The 17,942-nt window shown below is 45.7% G+C and overlaps 1 protein-coding gene across 3 annotated transcripts in view; it reads left to right on the plus strand.

The window, feature by feature from the left end:
* The first annotated feature begins 1,862 nt into the window (after window positions 1–1,862).
* Window positions 1,863–17,942, plus strand: part of lhfpl2a (LHFPL tetraspan subfamily member 2a) — an 84,411-nt gene continuing 68,331 nt past the window's right edge. For 2 of the 3 annotated variants that reach the window (XM_065017396.1, XM_065017399.1), the window contains exon 1: window positions 1,863–2,118. The gene's annotated coding sequence lies outside the window, so the exon portion shown is untranslated. The remainder of the gene's footprint in view (window positions 2,119–17,942) is intronic. The other variant, XM_065017397.1, reaches the window with a different exon arrangement.

The raw sequence follows: 17,942 nt of genomic DNA on the forward strand, positions 1-17,942 counted from the left end.
TAGACTATGTACAGCTGCAGCGATCGGTTAGCTGCTCGGATAGCTGATGTTTGAAGTTGGTGAGGGAGATAAAAGTCTCCAACTTCAGCGATTTTGCAGTTCGTTCCAGTCACAGGCAGCAGAGTACTGGAACGAAAGGCGGCCAAATGAGGTGTTGGCTTTAGGATGATCAGTGAGATACACCTGCTGGAGCGTGTGCTACGTAGTGGTGGATGGGTGTTGCCATCGTGACCAGTGAACTGAGATAAGGCGGAGCTTTACCTAGCATGGACTTGTAGATGACCTGTAGCCAGTGGGTCTGGCGAAAAAATGGGCAGTCTAATATGTAGCGAGGGCCAGCCGACTCAGAGCATACAGGTAGAGATATTGGTGTCGCAGAAAAGTGGTGGGTGGTATGAAAATGGGTGCTTTGGTGACAAAACGGATGGCACTGTGATAGACTGCATCCAGTTTGCTGAGTAGAGTGTTGAGAAGCCACCTAGCATTTGTAGAGATGACATCTGGCCGAAATCGAGGATCGGTAGGATAGTCAGTTTTACTACATTTTGTAGGGCACTGTAAGCTTGGCGGCGTGAGTGAAGGAGGCTTTGTTGCGGAATAGAAAGCCGACTCTTGATTTGATTTTCGATTGGAGATGTTTGATGTGAGTCTGGAAGGAGAGTTTGCAGTCTAGCCAGACACCTAGGTACTTATAGATGTCCACATATTCAAGGTCGGAACCATCCAGGGTGGTGATGCTAGTCGGGCATGCGGGTGCAGGCAGCGATCGGTTGAAAAGCATGCATTTGGTTTTACTCGCGTTTGAGAGCAGTTGGAGGCCACGGAAGGAGTGCTGTATGGCATTGAAGCTCGTTTGGAGGTTAGATAGCACAGTGTCCAATGACGGGCCGAAAGTATATAGAATGGTGTCGTCTGCGTAGAGGTGGATCAGGGAATCGCCCGCAGCAAGAGCAACATCATTGATATATACAGAGAAAAGAGTCGGCCCGAGAATTGAACCCTGTGGCACCCCCATAGAGACTGCCAGAGGACCGGACAGCATGCCCTCCGATTTGACACACTGACCTCTGTCTGCAAAGTAATTGGTGAACCAGGCAAGGCAGTCATCCGAGAAACCGAGGCGATATGAGTCCAGCTTCAGTGATTTTTGCAATTCGTTCCAGTCATTGGCAGCAGAGAACTGTAAGGAAAGGTGGCCAAACTAGGAATTGGCTTTGGGGGTGACCAGTGAAATATACCTGCTGTGGCGGTGCTATGGGTGGGTGCTGCTATGGTGACCAGTGAGCTGAGATAAGGCGGGGCTTTACCTAGCAAAGACTTCTAGATGACCTGGAGCCAGTGGGTTTGGCGATGAATATGAAGCGAGGGCCAGCCAACGAGGGCATACAGGTCGCAGTGGTGGGTAGTATATGGGGCTTTGGTGCAAAACGGATGGCACTGTGATAGACTGCATCCAATTTGCTGAGTAGAGTGTTGGAGGCTATTTTGTAAGGATCGGTAGGATGGTCAGTTTTACGCGGGTATGTTTGGCAGCATGAGTGAAGGATGCTTTGTTTGTGAAATAGGAAGCCGATTCTAGATTTAATTTTGTAGTACAGATATAGGGCATATAGAACAGATATAGGGCATGTAGGGCAGATATAGGGGCTCTATGGCAAATATAGGGGATGTAGGGCAGATAATACAGGGCTGAGATAGAGCAATTTGCTTTGGCAATGTAAACGTGTTTCCCATGCCAATAAAACCATTTTAATTTAATTTAATTGAGAGAGAGAGGGAGGGAGCGAGAGAGAGAGAGAGAGAGAGAGAGAGAGAGAGCGAGACAGAGACATTAAATGCTAACAGGAGGATAACGTCACTAGCTCCCAAATGTAGGCATGCTGGTCTGGAGAAAAAGGCTCGCAGCTCTGTTATCCGTGGTCACAGAGAGCGTGGGGGAGGAAGACACTTGGACCAAGGAGTCGTGTGGGTAGAAGAAACACACCGGCGTTATCCAAAAGGAAAACTTCTAACCCAAAGACAGCGGTTTTCAAAAAAATCTTTAGGTTAGTTGGATTTTTTATTGGAAAGCGAGCATATTGAACACCGGACGTTTTGCACAACTTGGAAAACCTATTCGTAAGTAAAGGGGAAGGATTTCTTCTGCATTTCAATACGCTTCTCGTTTATTCCTCCCCTTATATCTCTACACATGTTTCCTATTCACTTCGTTTCCCACTTTTCAAATTTCCAACAACGCTCAGCATACTTTTGAGCTATGTTAATTTCATTGTAAATGCAGGCCTAATTACTTTCATTTGTCTGAGAGCTGCTGGTTCGGCGTTTTCCCCAGTCGCTGAAGGGGAAACTCGTGGCAGGAAAGCCGAACAGAATGACGAATAGTTTGCCAGGCAACGTTGCACATTCTAGCATACTTTTCCATTATTTTTTTCTGACACGAATACAATCAGCTGTTGTCGTTATCACGTTATTAATGTTAGTAATAGGTCTATGTATAATAGTTATTTTAGCAGAGCTTCTCTCCTGTCAAATGAACTGTCAAATTAATTATTGACACATCAGTAATATGACACAAAGGAAAGTCAATTGCCTTCACAATGAATGACATTTCATGAACAAAACACATTAGCCTATTTATATAAAACTAACAGTGAACTCATAATGTAAACAAAGCAGACGTGCTTGTGACTGAGGCAGATGTAGCTGTTTTTCTCTCTGACCTAGTGAATGGACAGTTTGGCGGATCTCAAAATGGTCCAGAGGCAACTCCCTGAACTGTGATTTTGAATATCTAAACCTGCATTTAGACTGTTGACTGGTCAAACTGAATGACTAGCTCATGACAAACTGAGGAAGTCTAAAGATCTTTCCTAGAGGGGCTCATGAGATGGAAGTTTCTGACCTTACTCCCCCTTCAAACCAGCAACCTGAAAACCGATTCCACCTGTGTGTGTGCTCGTACACACTTGTGTAAACCTTAGTGTGCGAGAGCCCTGGGGGGTAGAAATATTAGATTACCAACTAAGGTGAAGCTTTTGGACCCCTGTATTGTCAACCTTATAATAGTCAGGATATAGAGATTGTGTCACATAAAAAAAAAACATCCCATATATGAGATCTTATTTATAGGCCAGCCTGACCCCCTCCCCTTTCCTTTGTTAGCCAGCCCATAACTCTGCAGGGGGAGTTGGCAGCCAATACAATTGTCTAAAGAATCCAAACTGAAATGCTGCAGTGAAATACTGATTTGTATGAATAATGGATGTGGCAATGTGTTGAATGAGAATGCTTGTTCTTGTCCCAAGGCTCAAGCCTTTGATGGAGTGTGTACTGTATAGCAACGGTCAGTAGGTAATCAATAGCCATTCACCTAAGAGAACAGTTCTAGTCCCGGTGTTAAGTTTGAATTCACTCTGTTGCACTTTATTTTTCTTCTCTCTCTTTCCCGTCACTGTACTTGCATGAATACACAAAACACATTTAGAAAGACAGGACCTTTAATGTGAATTGCTAAATATGCTACCATTCATTGTCACATTATAGCCAACCGCGGATGCGTGGCAGTCTCTGGCTGCAGCACAGTCACTGTGTGGTCTCGATCTAAAGTTGACACTTTTCATCCTGGTATGTTTGTTTGACGCAATTTCTTTATCACCATCTTTAACGGGCACCCAGTTGTGGTTTAGAAGTTTAATGGCATCATTGAATGGGTGACTTTACAGTATCTAAGAATAGAAATGACAGCCGTTGGCAGGCCCGCTGGTTGTTGGACCACTGGCAGTGGCTAGAGCTGGAGGGCAGAGGCACGTGGTGTCCCTCAGGGTTCCGTGTTTGGACCAATAAAAAAAACAGAATAAAACAGGCTTCAATCATTACAGGCCTGCTGGAGAAGGCTGGAGAATGTTCCTCTGGTCTGCTCTGTTCAGCTCTGACCTCAAGAAAAGGGGAAAATACAAGCATCCTAGGCTAGGAGTGCAGGCTAGGAGTGCAGTCTAGGAGTGCAGACTAGGAGTGCAGGCTAGGAGTACAGTCTAGGAGTACAGTCTAGGAGTGCAGACTATGGTGCAGGCTAGGAGTGCAGGCTAGGAGTGCAGGCTAGGAGTGCAGTCTAGGAGTACAGGCTAGGAGTGCAGACTATGAGTGCAGACTATGAGTGCAGACTATGAGTGCAGACTAGGAGTGCAGACTAGGAGTGCAGGCAGACTAGGAGTGCAGGCTAGGAGTGCAGGCTAGGAGTGCAGACTATGAGTGCAGGCTAGGAGTGCAGACTATGAGTGCAGACTAGGAGTGCAGGCTATGAGTGCAGACTAGGAGTGCAGGCTAGGAGTGCAGACTATGAGTGCAGACTATGAGTGCAGACTATGAGTGCAGACTAGGAGTGCAGACTAGGAGTGCAGACTAGGAGTGCAGACTAGGAGTGCAGACTATGAGTGCAGACTATGAGTGCAGACTAGGAGTGCAGACTATGAGTGCAGACTATGAGTGCAGACTATGAGTGCAGACTATGAGTGCAGACTAGGAGTGCAGACTATGAGTGCAGACTATGAGTGCAGACTAGGAGTGCAGGCTAGGAGTGCAGGCTAGGAGTGCAGTCTAGGAGTGCAGGCTAGGAGTGCAGACTAGGAGTGCAGGCTAGGAGTGCAGACTATGAGTGCAGACTAGGAGTGCAGGCTATGAGTGCAGACTAGGAGTGCAGGCTAGGAGTACAGACTAGGAGTGCAGACTAGGAGTGCAGGCTAGGAGTGCAGACTAGGAGTGCAGACTAGGAGTGCAGGCTAGGAGTGCAGGCTAGGAGTGCAGGCTAGGAGTGCAGACTATGAGTGCAGACTATGAGTGCAGACTAGGAGTATAGACTAGGAGTGCAGGCTAGGAGTGCAGACTATGAGTGCAGACTATGAGTGCAGACTATGAGTGCAGACTAGGAGTGCAGACTAGGAGTGCAGGCTAGGAGTGCAGACTATGAGTGCAGACTAGGAGTGCAGACTAGGAGTGCAGACTATGAGTGCAGACTAGGAGTGCAGACTAGGAGTGCAGACTATGAGTGCAGACTAGGAGTGCAGACTATGAGTGCAGACTATGAGTGCAGACTAGGAGTGCAGGCTAGGAGTGCAGACTATGAGTGCAGACTAGGAGTGCAGGCTAGGAGTGCAGACTAGGAGTGCAGACTAGGAGTGCAGGCTAGGAGTGCAGACTAGGAGTGCAGGCTAGGAGTGCAGGCTAGGAGTGCAGACTATGAGTGCAGACTATGAGTGCAGACTAGGAGTATAGACTAGGAGTGCAGGCTAGGAGTGCAGACTATGAGTGCAGACTAGGAGTGCAGACTATGAGTGCAGACTAGGAGTGCAGACTATGAGTGCAGACTATGAGTGCAGACTAGGAGTGCAGACTAGGAGTGCAGACTATGAGTGCAGAAAAGTTATTTAATGTTTTTTGTTGTTCTTCTTCCTTTGCCTAAACAGAATGGTAAATTATCAAAGAGTGGAAAAAATCTTACCAGCCTCTGCTCTTTTTTCCCCGGCCTGCTTGGTGCTGTGTGGGTGCAGTTGGCGATTCTTTTAACGTCACATAAAACCTCTTCGTCTTTGACTGGCAACCAGTTCATACAGACCACATAGTCTGCTCCATACAGACCACATAGTCTGCTCTCCAAACTTCAGCTTTTCTGCTCTTTGATGATATCGTCTGTGTGTGTGTCATTAGACCAGGCCCCTGACCTCACTTTATAGTTTTCGTCAATATGTTCCCCTTTGGCATGGCGACGCTTAAAGCAACTTTCAATTGGAGGGTTTGGTGCAGTGGTACACATACACACCTTCTCAAAGCCCACAGTGGTCGGGCCTTTTCCAAATATAAACATTTGCTATGATGAATATGTTAACATCAATATTTGGAGCGGGCTCTTAGCCGAAATCTGATCCCGTCTCTATCAGTGTGTGCGTGAAACCCGAGGCCGGACCACAGGCTTGGTGTGACAGGCCTGTAAAATTGGGTTATTAAATGGAGTCTGTGGGGTCAGGGGTCAGGCAGTAGTGTGGAGGCAAGGTCCAACATCTGGTGTACTGTTTGGCACCACAGGACCCCACTACCCACTACTAGAGGAGATAGTCTTGATAACAAGGCTGTTTGGTTTGTATCAGATTGCCTGAAGGGGAATTAAAAAGGAACCATTAATACTCCATACTCCATTTTTTTACTCCTATTTTACCACACCAGGGCTTCAAGTTTAAAGCTGGTGTTCTATAAGAGATGCCGTTACTCAAGCTGTAGAGAAGTTCTGGTTTTCAGTACTGGTCAGCCCCTTCAACCACTGTTTGCATTATACTGCTTCAAACTAAAGTGTTCCAGATGCAGGAGGGGGACAGTAACAAACATGATCATTTTCACTTTCACTGACTCACTGCTACATCTGTTTTTGACATCGTCATTGTCCCCCCCACCCCCTCTATATTCTTAGATTTTTGTGTGCGAGTTGGTCGGCTAGAAGTCTTTCAACAACAAACCCCAGGAAGTGCTCTAATCAATCCAACACGTGAAGTTAATCGTTTTCAGCGTGTCTTGTTTCCCCAAGATCCGCTAATTGGCAATACAACCTCCATACTGCCTCTGAGGAGGGCTGCTTTGGAACACAGGCAGGCAGACCTACTGACTGACTCTAACTGGGTCACATTACGTTAGGACGTTTTCCGTCCCAGCCTCCCAAAAGGAGCAGTTGTGATTGAATTAAAAGCGTCTGTCTATCCGATGGCTTCATAGACCCACAGAGAGTTGGGAGGGTTGGGAGATGAGGTGGCCTACCTCATACAAGTGTCTCTGGAAAAGTCTCTCTCACTGTTATTCAGCAGCAGAGCAGAGTGGAAAAGGAGAGCAGTAGAATGGGAAGACTATTGTCCTCTCTCCTTATTTGTGTGTGTATGTGCATGCGTCTGTGTGTTTGTGTGTGTGTATGTGCATGCGTCTGTGTGTTTGTGTGTGTGTATGTGCATGCGTCTGTGTGTTTGTGTGTGTGTATGCGTGTGTACAGTGTGAAAGTGCTACAGTGGTCTTATGGCAGGCCAGTGCTTATGTGAAAGGTCAAAGGAGTGGAAGCAGCTCAAGTGATGAAATGTTCTATGATGGCCTAGAGAAGATGAGTTTCTCTATAGATTTCACAACCATCCTGCTCAGAGCCATGTTCACTTGATCATAGTAATGCAAATAACTGTGTAGATGAGTGAATGCCACATTCTTTCTCTGTCTCAGCCTCTCTCTCAATTCAATTCCATTCAAAGGGATGTATTGACATGGGAAACATGTGTTTACATTGCCAAAACAAGTGAAATAGACAATAAACAAAAACGAAATAAACAATAAAAATTAACAGTAGACATTACACTCACAGAAGTTCCAAATAATAGAGACATTTCAAATGTCATTATGTCTATATACAGTGTTGTAAAGATGTGCAAATAGTTAAAGTACAAATGGGGAAATAAATATGGCTTTTTCACAGGTTGCCCTTTTCTTGGGGCAGCAGGTCACAAATCTTGCTGCTGGGATGGCACACAGGTATTTCCCTTCTCTCTCTCTCTCTCTCTCTCTTCTCTAGGGCAGTCATGCACACTGATAAGATTAGGCAGCATCTGCGTTAATCACTCGCTTCTCCTCTCTCACTCTCTCTCCCTGAGTGTACTTTACTTTTCACTCTTTTGTCTGACAAAGTTTTCCTCCTCTCCCGCTGTCTTTTGGGTTCCGTGGCTCCCAGAGATGAGGCTCTGCTGGGGGTACAACACTCCCGACTCCTTCCTGGCCCCTGCTGGCCCCCAGCCTGGTGCCTTTACTGGGAAACCAGCAGGGTGGTGCTCACACAATAGACAGACAGTAGCCTTTCTCAGCTGACCTATCATAGAATTTAGTTTCAGATTAGTTGGCAAAAACTGTGCGGCTATGTTATTTCTGCATGTAACATGCTCAGTGTATACAACTGGGAGTCCTGTGGTCCACTTAAACTGTTTTCCTTATTGCCAATATGACTGTGACACTTAATAACAATGCAAATTATTTCCTTTTTGGATTCTGAGTTCCTTGTAGAATGATCCTTAGGTTGCCATGGTAGCAGATTTTCTGTCTGGGGTTTATGGGTATTGATTGGCTGGAACTCAAGTCTGGAACTCATACAGCCTCACAGCTGTATGCTAATGAGGAGAGAGATTACAGCCAATCAGCGACACCTGGCCCTCTGTGCCTGGCGGTAAAGAGATGATCATATAGTGTGTGTCTGATTATGAAAGATATGCTTTGTGTCGGGTTTTATACTGGTGTTGAAGATGACAGGCTATATGATTGTAGTTGTTAGTCAGACTTTGGGATATGAATGCTTTGTGTTGTCGTTCGTTACTGGTTTATATCTGAAAGATAGAACTGCTTCACTGTTGATACAGAAATAAACTCCACCCTGCTGTCGAAGTCAAGAAGTCTAATCAAGCTCTGACAACTCGTGCAGGGCCTCGGTGAAAAACCTCCTGCAGGGCCCAGGCCACATCACTCAGAATGACTGAACTGTCCCCCTCTTTTTAGGACCTGGCCTTCACTTGCAGCTAGGGCCTAGTGTCGATGTCATAGCGCTACAATCACAAACCAACTGCCATAACGGTCTCTCTCTCTCTCTGTGTCTTTCTCTCTCTCTCGGTCTCTCTCTCGGTCTCTCTCAGTCTCTCTCTCTCTCTCTCTCTCGGTCTCTCTCTCTCTCTCGGTCTCTCTCTCTCGGTCTCTCTCCCTCGGTCTCTTTCTCCCTCGGTCTCTCTCTCTCTCTGTCTCTCTCTCTGTCTCTCTCTCTCTCTGTCTCTCTGTCTCTCTCTCTCTCTCAAGACAGGCTGTCTTCTTCCAGTCTAGTGTTAGATGACTCATTCAAACTGAATAGTATTTCAGTGTGAGAGCTGTATGAGTGATGTCCAACTGTAAAACAGGGTCTACTAGCTATGCTCCCGTCACATTGACGAGAGTTAAGGAGATTCTCCAGACACATCACTGTCATCATAGGCGGCGCATCCAATAGCTAAGCCTCCCCTAAAGTAAATTAAATTGAACTTGCTAAAATTACAATTACTCCTGTCTATAAAAATGTTTATACAATCCATAAAATCACTACACCAGAGAGCATGATTTATCCACAGAGGATCATTAGCTTATTTTAATCAATCGTTTATCGTAGGCCAGCGATTGTAGGCCAGCACATAACCTACAACCCGGGAAGCACACAGTCGGGAAACGCACAGATTGTTGATTTGTGACTGTCAGTATAAAGTGTCTAACCTGTCTTTAGTTAGGCTATGAAAATGTGCAACTACCAATAGGCTATTGAGCGAACAGTTCCCTATCTTATTGGCTCTATAGCAGAGAGCATCGGCTATATCCCTGTTGAGTTTACATATTCACTGTCTATCATTGGGTGAGTCCATGCTCCTGGAAAGTTTTTTTTTAGGACAATCATTTCCTCCTCCAGCTAGATATGTCTCCTCTTTTCATAGGCCTTGATTTGATGGTTCCAGTCGAGATACGGTTGTTTTTAATTCATCTCTGTTTGTCAGTGTCAGCAGATTAGCTTACTCTGTCATTTTTGTGGTATTGAAGATTCTGCTTTTGGCTTCAGTCGTGGAGAGTAAAGTGGGTTGAATTGCATGAAATGTCTTTATAAAAGGGCACATTTTTCTCAGCCTTTTCTAGCAGGGGCTGAGCTCTGGATATGTGCAAAGAAAAGAGAAGAAAAGCAGAATGGTCTTTTTTTTATGAACAGTGAGTCAGTAATATTATTAGCATAACTTATGACTATCCAATCTACTCATCACATTAGGAATAGTAGACTATCTTACATAAGTCTGAAAATGTGATGATAGATGCATGCAATACTTAATCATGAAGGTGATTATCTTTGTGATTCTTTTGTTGTTGCTTTCCCTCATTTGAAACTCACATGCTGCCTTTGACTGTAACTTGCAAATGTCTCACGTCTCGTCCAACAGCTGCCCACCTCCTAGCAGGGCAGTTTAGTGTAAACTGAATTATCACGTTCAACCCAGCACTTGTAATAGAATTGTAATAGCACAAGGTCATAGCTGCAGGTGATAAACTATGGTAGGGTAGTCATGGAGACGGAGAAGGCCAGGTCCTAAACAGAGGGGGACAGTTCAGTCATTGTGAGTGAGTGGCCTGGGCCCAGCAGGAGGTTTTGTGTAGTTTCACATAGTAAATATGTTTCTATTGATTTCCATTGATTATGTCTAATCAATCCAAATGGAAATTCTCATAGTGCAATAAAAGAATCCCTGAGAGCTAGTGTTGTTTAGAAAGTGTTTTTGAATAAGGCCCACTGTTTCCACTCATATTGACTGGAAACCTAAAGCCCTGATTTATGGTCTCTGTGTATAGGCCAGAGTAATGGTGTGTACCATGTCTCTCTCTGTGTATAGGCCAGGGTAATGGTGTGTAGCAGGTCTCTGTGTATAGGCCAGGGTAATGGTGTGTATCATCTCTTTCTGTATATAGGCCAGAGTAATGGTGTGTACCAGGTCTCTCTCTGTGTATAGGCCAGGGTAATGGTGTGTAGCAGGTCTCTCTGTATATAGGCCAGGGTAATGATGTGTATCATCTCTCTCTGTGTATAGGCCAGGGTAATGGTGTGTATCATCTCTCTCTGTGTATAGGCCAGGGTAAGGGTATGTACCAGGCTCTCTCTGTGTATAGGCCAGGGTAATGGTGTGTATCATCTCTCTCTGTGTACAGGCCAGGGTAATAGTGTGTAGCAGGTCTCTCTGTGTATAGGCCAGGGTAATGGTGTGTACCAGGTCTCTCTGTGTATAGGCCAGGGTAATGGTGTGTACCAGGTCTCTCTGTGTATAGGCCAAGGTAAAGGTGTGTACCAGGCTCTCTCTGTGTATAGCCCAGGGTAATGGTGTGTAGCATGCTCTCTCTGTGTATAAGGCCAGGGTAAAAGTGTGCATCAGGTCTCTCTGTGTGTAGGCCAGGGTAATGGTGTGTACCAGGCCTCTCTGTATATAGGCCAGTTTAATGGGGTGTATCAGGCTCTCTCTGTGTATAGGCCATAGTAATGGTGTGTACCAGGCCTCTCTGTATATAGGCCAGTTTAATGGGGTGTATCAGGCTCTCTGTGTATAGGCCATAGTAATGGTGTGTACCAGGCTCTCTCTGTGTAATGTATGTAATGTATGGGGTTATCTTAATGGTGTGTACCAGGCTCTCTCTGTGTAATGTATGGGGTTATCTTAATGGTGTGTACCAGACCCCCTCTGTGTAATGTATGTAATGTATGGGGTTATCTTAATGGTGTGTACCAGACCCTCTCTGTGTAATGTATGGGGTTATCTTAATGGTGTGTACCAGACCCTCTCTGTGTAATGTATGTAATGTATGGGGTTATCTTAATGGTGTGTACCAGGCTCTCTCTGTGTAATGTATGTAATGTATGGGGTTATCTTAATGGTGTGTACCAGGCTCTCTCTGTGTAATGTATGGGGTTATCTTAATGGTGTGTACCAGACCCTCTCTGTGTAATGTATGTAATGTATGGGGTTATCTTAATGGTGTGTACCAGGCTCTCTCTGTGTAATGTATGTAATGTATGGGGTTATCTTAATGGTGTGTACCAGGCTCTCTAATGTATGTAATGTATGGGGTTATCTTAATGGTGTGTACCAGACCCTCTCTGTGTAATGTATGTAATGTATGGGGTTATCTTAATGGTGTGTACCAGGCTCTCTCTGTGTAATGTATGTAATGTATGGGGTTATCTTAATGGTGTGTACCAGACCCTCTCTGTGTAATGTATGTAATGTATGGGGTTATCTTAATGGTGTGTACCAGGCTCTCTCTGTGTAATGTATGTAATGTATGGGGTTATCTTAATGGTGTGTACCAGGCCCTCTCTGTGTAATGTATGTAATGTATGGGGTTATCTTAATGGTGTGTACCAGGCCCTCTCTGTGTAATGTATGTAATGTATGGGGTTATCTTAATGGTGTGTACCAGACCCTCTCTGTGTAATGTATGTAATGAATGGGGTTATCTTAATGGTGTGTACCAGGCTCTCTCTGTGTAATGTATGGGGTTATCTTAATGGTGTGTACCAGGCTCTCTCTGTGTAATGTATGGGGTTATCTTAATGGTGTGTACCAGGCTCTCTCTGTGTAATGTATGGGGTTATCTTAATGGTGTGTACCAGGCTCTCTCTGTGTAATGTATGGGGTTATCTTAATGGTGTGTACCAGGCTCTCTCTGTGTAATGTATGGGGTTATCTTAATGGTGTGTACCAGGCCCTCTCTGTGTAATGTATGTAATGTATGGGGTTATCTTAATGGTGTGTACCAGGCCCTCTCTGTGTAATGTATGTAATGTATGGGGTTATCTTAATGGTGTGTACCAGACCCTCTCTGTGTAATGTATGTAATGTATGGGGTTATCTTAATGGTGTGTACCAGACCCTCTCTGTGTAATGTATGTAATGTATGGGGTTATCTTAATGGTGTGTACCAGACCCTCTCTGTGTAATGTATGTAATGTATGGGGTTATCTTAATGGTGTGTACCAGACCCTCTCTGTGTAATGTATGTAATGAATGGGGTTATCTTAATGGTGTGTACCAGGCTCTCTCTGTGTAATGTATGTAATGTATGGGGTTATCTTAATGGTGTGTACCAGGCTCTCTGTGTAATGTATGTAATGTATGGGGTTATCTTAATGGTGTGTACCAGGCTCTCTCTGTGTAATGTATGTAATGTATGGGGTTATCTTAATGGTGTGTACCAGGCTCTCTCTGTGTAATGTATGTAATGTATGGGGTTATCTTAATGGTGTGTACCAGGCTCTCTCTGTGTAATGTATGGGGTTATCTTAATGGTGTGTACCAGGCTCTCTCTGTGTAATGTATGGGGTTATCTTAATGGTGTGTACCAGGCTCTCTGTGTAATGTATGTAATGTATGGGGTTATCTTAATGGTGTGTACCAGGCCTCTCTGTGTAATGTATGTAATGAATGGGGTTATCTTAATGGTGTGTACCAGGCTCTCTCTGTGTAATGTATGGGGTTATCTTAATGGTGTGTACCAGGCCCTCTCTGTGTAATGTATGGGGTTATCTTAATGGTGTGTACCAGACCCTCTCTGTGTAATGTATGTAATGTATGGGGTTATCTTAATGGTGTGTACCAGACCCTCTCTGTGTAATGTATGGGGTTATCTTAATGGTGTGTACCAGGCCCTCTCTGTGTAATGTATGGGGTTATCTTAATGGTGTGTACCAGACCCTCTCTGTGTAATGTATGGGGTTATCTTAATGGTGTGTACCAGACCCTCTCTGTGTAATGTATGGGGTTATCTTAATGGTGTGTACCAGGCTCTCTGTGTCTGTGTAATGTATGGGGTTATCTTAATGGTGTGTACCAGGCTCTCTCTGTGTAATGTATGGGGTTATCTTAATGGTGTGTACCAGGCTCTCTCTGTGTAATGTAATGGGGTTATCTTAATGGTGTGTACCAGGCTCTCTCTGTGTAATGTATGGGGTTATCTTAATGGTGTGTACCAGGCTCTCTCTGTGTAATGTATGGGGTTATCTTAATGGTGTGTACCAGGCTCTCTCTGTGTAATGTATGGGGTTATCTTAATGGTGTGTACCAGGCTCTCTCTGTGTAATGTATGGGGTTATCTTAATGGTGTGTACCAGGCTCTCTCTGTGTAATGTATGGGGTTATCTTAATGGTGTGTACCAGGCTCTCTCTGTGTAATGTATGGGGTTATCTTAATGGTGTGTACCAGGCGCTCTCTGTGTAATGTATGGGGTTATCTTAATGGTGTGTACCAGGCGCTCTCTGTGTAATGTATGGGGTTATCTTAATGGTGTGTACCAGGCTCTCTCTGTGTAATGTATGGGGTTATCTTAATGGTGTGTACCAGGCGCTCTCTGTGTAATGTATGGGGTTATCTTAATGGTGTGTACCAGGCTCTCTCTGTGTAATGTATGGGGTTATCTTAATGGTGTGTACCAGGCTCTCTCTGTGTAATGTATGGGGTTATCTTAATGGTGTGTGCAGCGGTGAATGGATTTGTAGTTGAGAGAGTCTCCAGGGTTGGCTGCTGCTCCTGCTGCTGCAGGTGACTGGAGAGCACTCACACTGGACCGGACAGGGGCGAGATATAGCGTTGTAATACCAGAGGACTAGAGACACACACATACACACGTACACTTACATGCACTCACACATGACAATGCCTAATATGATTCACAAAAATTTGAAGCTTGTTTTTATTGTCTCTAATTCTTCATGTCAGACTGCCCAAGGACAAACTGGGATATTTTAAGAGACAGACGATGCTGCACAGACAGAGACAGATGCAGTCTGATTGTTAGCAATGGCCATAAGCCTAGTTAAACCCACATAAAACACCACTGTGTCCCAAGGCCCCTAGAACTCATATCCCTCTCAGTCTCATATGAATACAGGACTAATTTAACTTAGCTGGAATTTGCCAAAGCAGTTATCTCACCACCACACTGCCTCTCCTCTCCTAATCGGCAGATGTATCCTGTTTGATGAAATCTCAGGTGTTGTACGGGCAGCCGGACACTGACACACTTTCAGGAAGTAAACAAACACTGAAAGAACTGACACAGTTTCAGCTTCACCTCCAGCTCACCTCCCTCTTTCATTGTCTTTAAACCTGGTCTACTTATGTCAGGGAGGCTTCTTGGGAGGCTACATTAGTTCAGTGGGCCTGCCTGTTGGCTGGCTCAAAGATACACTAAATGACCAAAAGTATGTGGACACCTGTTTGTCAAACATTTCATTCCACAATCAATCATGTGCATTAATATGGAGTTAGTACCCCTTTTGCTGCTATAACAACCTCGAAGGCTTTCCACTAGATGTTGGAACATTGGTGTGGGGACTTGCTTCCATTCAGCCACAACAGCATTAGTGAGGTTGGGCACTGATATTAGTCCTGGCTCGCAGTCGGCGTTCCAGTTCATCTCAAAGGTGTCCGTTGGGGTCTGGGCTCTGTGCAGGCCAGTCAATTTCTTTCACACCGATCTCGACAAACAATTTCTGTATCGACTTCGCTTTGTGCACAGGGGGCATTGTCATGCTGAAACAGGAAGGGGTCTTCCGCAAACTGTTGCCACAAAGTTGGAAGCACAGAATCGTCTAGAATGTCATTGTATGCAGTAGCGTTAAGATTTCCCTTCACTGGAACTAAGGGGCCTGGCCCAAACCATGAAAAACAGCCCCAGACCATTATTCCTCCTCCACCAAACTTTACAGTTGGCACTATGTATTCGGGCAGGTAGCGTTCTCCGGCATCCGCCAAACCCAGATTTGTCCATCGAACTGCCACATGGTGAAGCGTGATTCATCACTCCAGAGAACGCGTTTCCACTGCTGCAGAGTTCAATGGCCGTGAGCTGTACACCACTCCAGCCTACGCTTGGCAATGCGCATGGTGATCTTAGACTTGCATGCGGCTGCTCGGCAAATGGAAACCCATTTCATGAAGCTCCTAATGAACAGTTCTTGTTGCAACCGAGGACAGACTATTTTTACGAGCTATGCGCTTCAGCACTCGGCGGTCCCGTTCTGTGAGCTTGTGTGGCCTACCACTTTGCGGCTGAGCCATTGTTGCTCCTAGACATTTCCACTTCACAATAATAGAACTTACAGTTTACCAGGGCAGCTCTAGCAGGGAAGAAATTTGGCAAACTGCCTTGTTGGAAAGGTGACATCCTATGACGGTACCACGTTGAATGTCACTGAGCTCTTCAGTACGGGCCATTCCACTTCCAATGTTTGTCTATGGAGATTACATGGCTGTGTGCCAGATTTTATACACCTCTCAGCAACGGGTGTGGCTGAAATAACCAAATCAACTAATTTGAAGGGGTGTCCACATACTTTTGGTGATGTAGTGTATCTGCAACCTCAGACTGTGTGTGTGCATGCTGCTATCTGCAGCCATCAGACGTGCTTACTTACATATTGCCTCAGGTAAATGAGAGCTGCTGTGCCCTGTCTGAGTAAGGAGGACTATCTCTGTCTTGTTATCTCTCTGTCTGGTTCTCATCGCCTCTTCTCTTACTAAGGGCTTTTACACAGGCTTCTTCACAATGCTTGCTGCTTGCATATGGTTGCCTCTTCCTCAAGGAGGCTGGTCTTGAGACGGGGTGTTTGTTTGTGTAGCGTTACCTTTAGAGACAGAAGACTCATGTGCTTGTATGCTGCAGTTATCCAGGCTGATTGCAGAAGATAAGGGATGTGTGTTTGCTGTCATTAGAGAAAGTGAAAGAAGATTGAGGGAGGATAGAGAAAGAATAGAGAGAAGCATGAGAAGGAGAGAGGAAGAATAAAGAGAGAGAGAAAGCAGCGAGTGAAAGTAGAGAGGGAAAGGAAGAAGGTAGAGGGGCTTAAAAATGCAGAGAGGTAGTGAAAGAGGGGTGGGAGAGGGAGGGAGGGAGATGCTTTGTTTCACAATGATCCTGCACAGCCCAGGGGCGGCAGTGAAGGTCAGACATCTGTGATCCATCTCCCAGAGTTCCCAGTCTGGAACCCTACACTCTGGCGCGCTCACCCTCCTCCCTCCACTCTCTCTCGTCTTTTCTCTCTCAGCCTCCACCCTCCACCTGCCCTCGCCTTTTCTCTCTCAGCCTCCACCCTCCACCTGCCCTCACCTTTTCTCTCTCAGCCTCCACCCTCCACCTGCCCTCGCCTTTTCTCTCTCAGCCTCCACCCTCCAACTGCCCTCGCCTTTTCTCTCTCAGCCTCCACCCTCCAACTGCCCTCGCCTTTTCTCTCTCACCCTCCTCCCTCCACTCTCTCTCGTCTTTTCTCTCTCAGCCTCCACCCTCCACCTGCCATCGCCTTTTCTCTCTCAGCCTCCACCCTCCACCCTCCACCTGCCCTCGCCTTTTTCTCTCTCACCCTCCTCCCTCCACTCTCTCTCGTCTTTTCTCTCTCAGCCTCCACCCTCCACCTGCCCTCCCCTTTTCTCTCTCAGCCTCCTCCCCTCCCCCACCCTCGCATTTTCTCTGTCTCTTCTCTGCACCCACCCTTGCCTTTTCTCTATCCCCCGTCCTCCCTCACCCTACACCCGCCCTCACCTTTTTCTCTCTCCCTCTCGCTCGCTCACTCTCCCTTTCTGTCTCCTTCTCGTCTGGCTCTGTCTCTCTATCTCCCTCAGCCCTCCTTTTATCTCTCCCTCTTCCTCTCTTCCAGCCCTCTCCATCTCTCTCTGCTTTCTGCCATCATCCCTCTAGTCCCTAGGGGTTTGTAAAGAAAGGGTTTTAGTGGCAGGCAGTTAGCTGTCGTCCCTCTCTGTAAACACGGTGTGATCCTCTGCTCTGTAGACAGACATTACAGGCTCCATTATAGCCTTGTTATTGTAAAGTCATCAGATTCCTGGAGGAAAATGGCCTGTGTTACTGAAGGGGGAGGCTAGGAGTGGCTTCTATACTGCTGAGAAGTATTGAATAAGTCAGTACAATAGAAACTGATCACAGTCAATACTCAGGAAGAACATAAATAGGATTGGTCTGAACCAGGAAGGAAGAGAGGAAGGAGGACATGTTTCTGGTCCAAAAGTGGATGTCTTCTCCTGGCCGAGTTCCAGTCCAGGAGTATTAACCTCCCATCCCTTGTTACCAGACTGTTATTAGCCATGTGTATGTGTGTCTGTGTCTGACCTACATATCTCCTCAGTCTCCATGCTAAGTCTGTCAGAGAACACAGTAGTCTCTCTCTGACTCCCAGGCATCATAGATCTATCTTAAGTCTGTCTGAAAACAGACATCATGAAGTTATTATGAATCACCCCATTCCCATATTCACAGCACTCTTTAAATCAGCAGGCCAAATGTCTTCACCTGCGTGTGTGTGTGTGTGTGTGTCTCTTTGCGTACCTCTGCTGTT

This window comes from Oncorhynchus nerka, linkage group LG4, assembly GCF_034236695.1.
Source record: "Oncorhynchus nerka isolate Pitt River linkage group LG4, Oner_Uvic_2.0, whole genome shotgun sequence".
Taxonomy (NCBI): Eukaryota; Metazoa; Chordata; class Actinopteri; order Salmoniformes; family Salmonidae; genus Oncorhynchus; species Oncorhynchus nerka.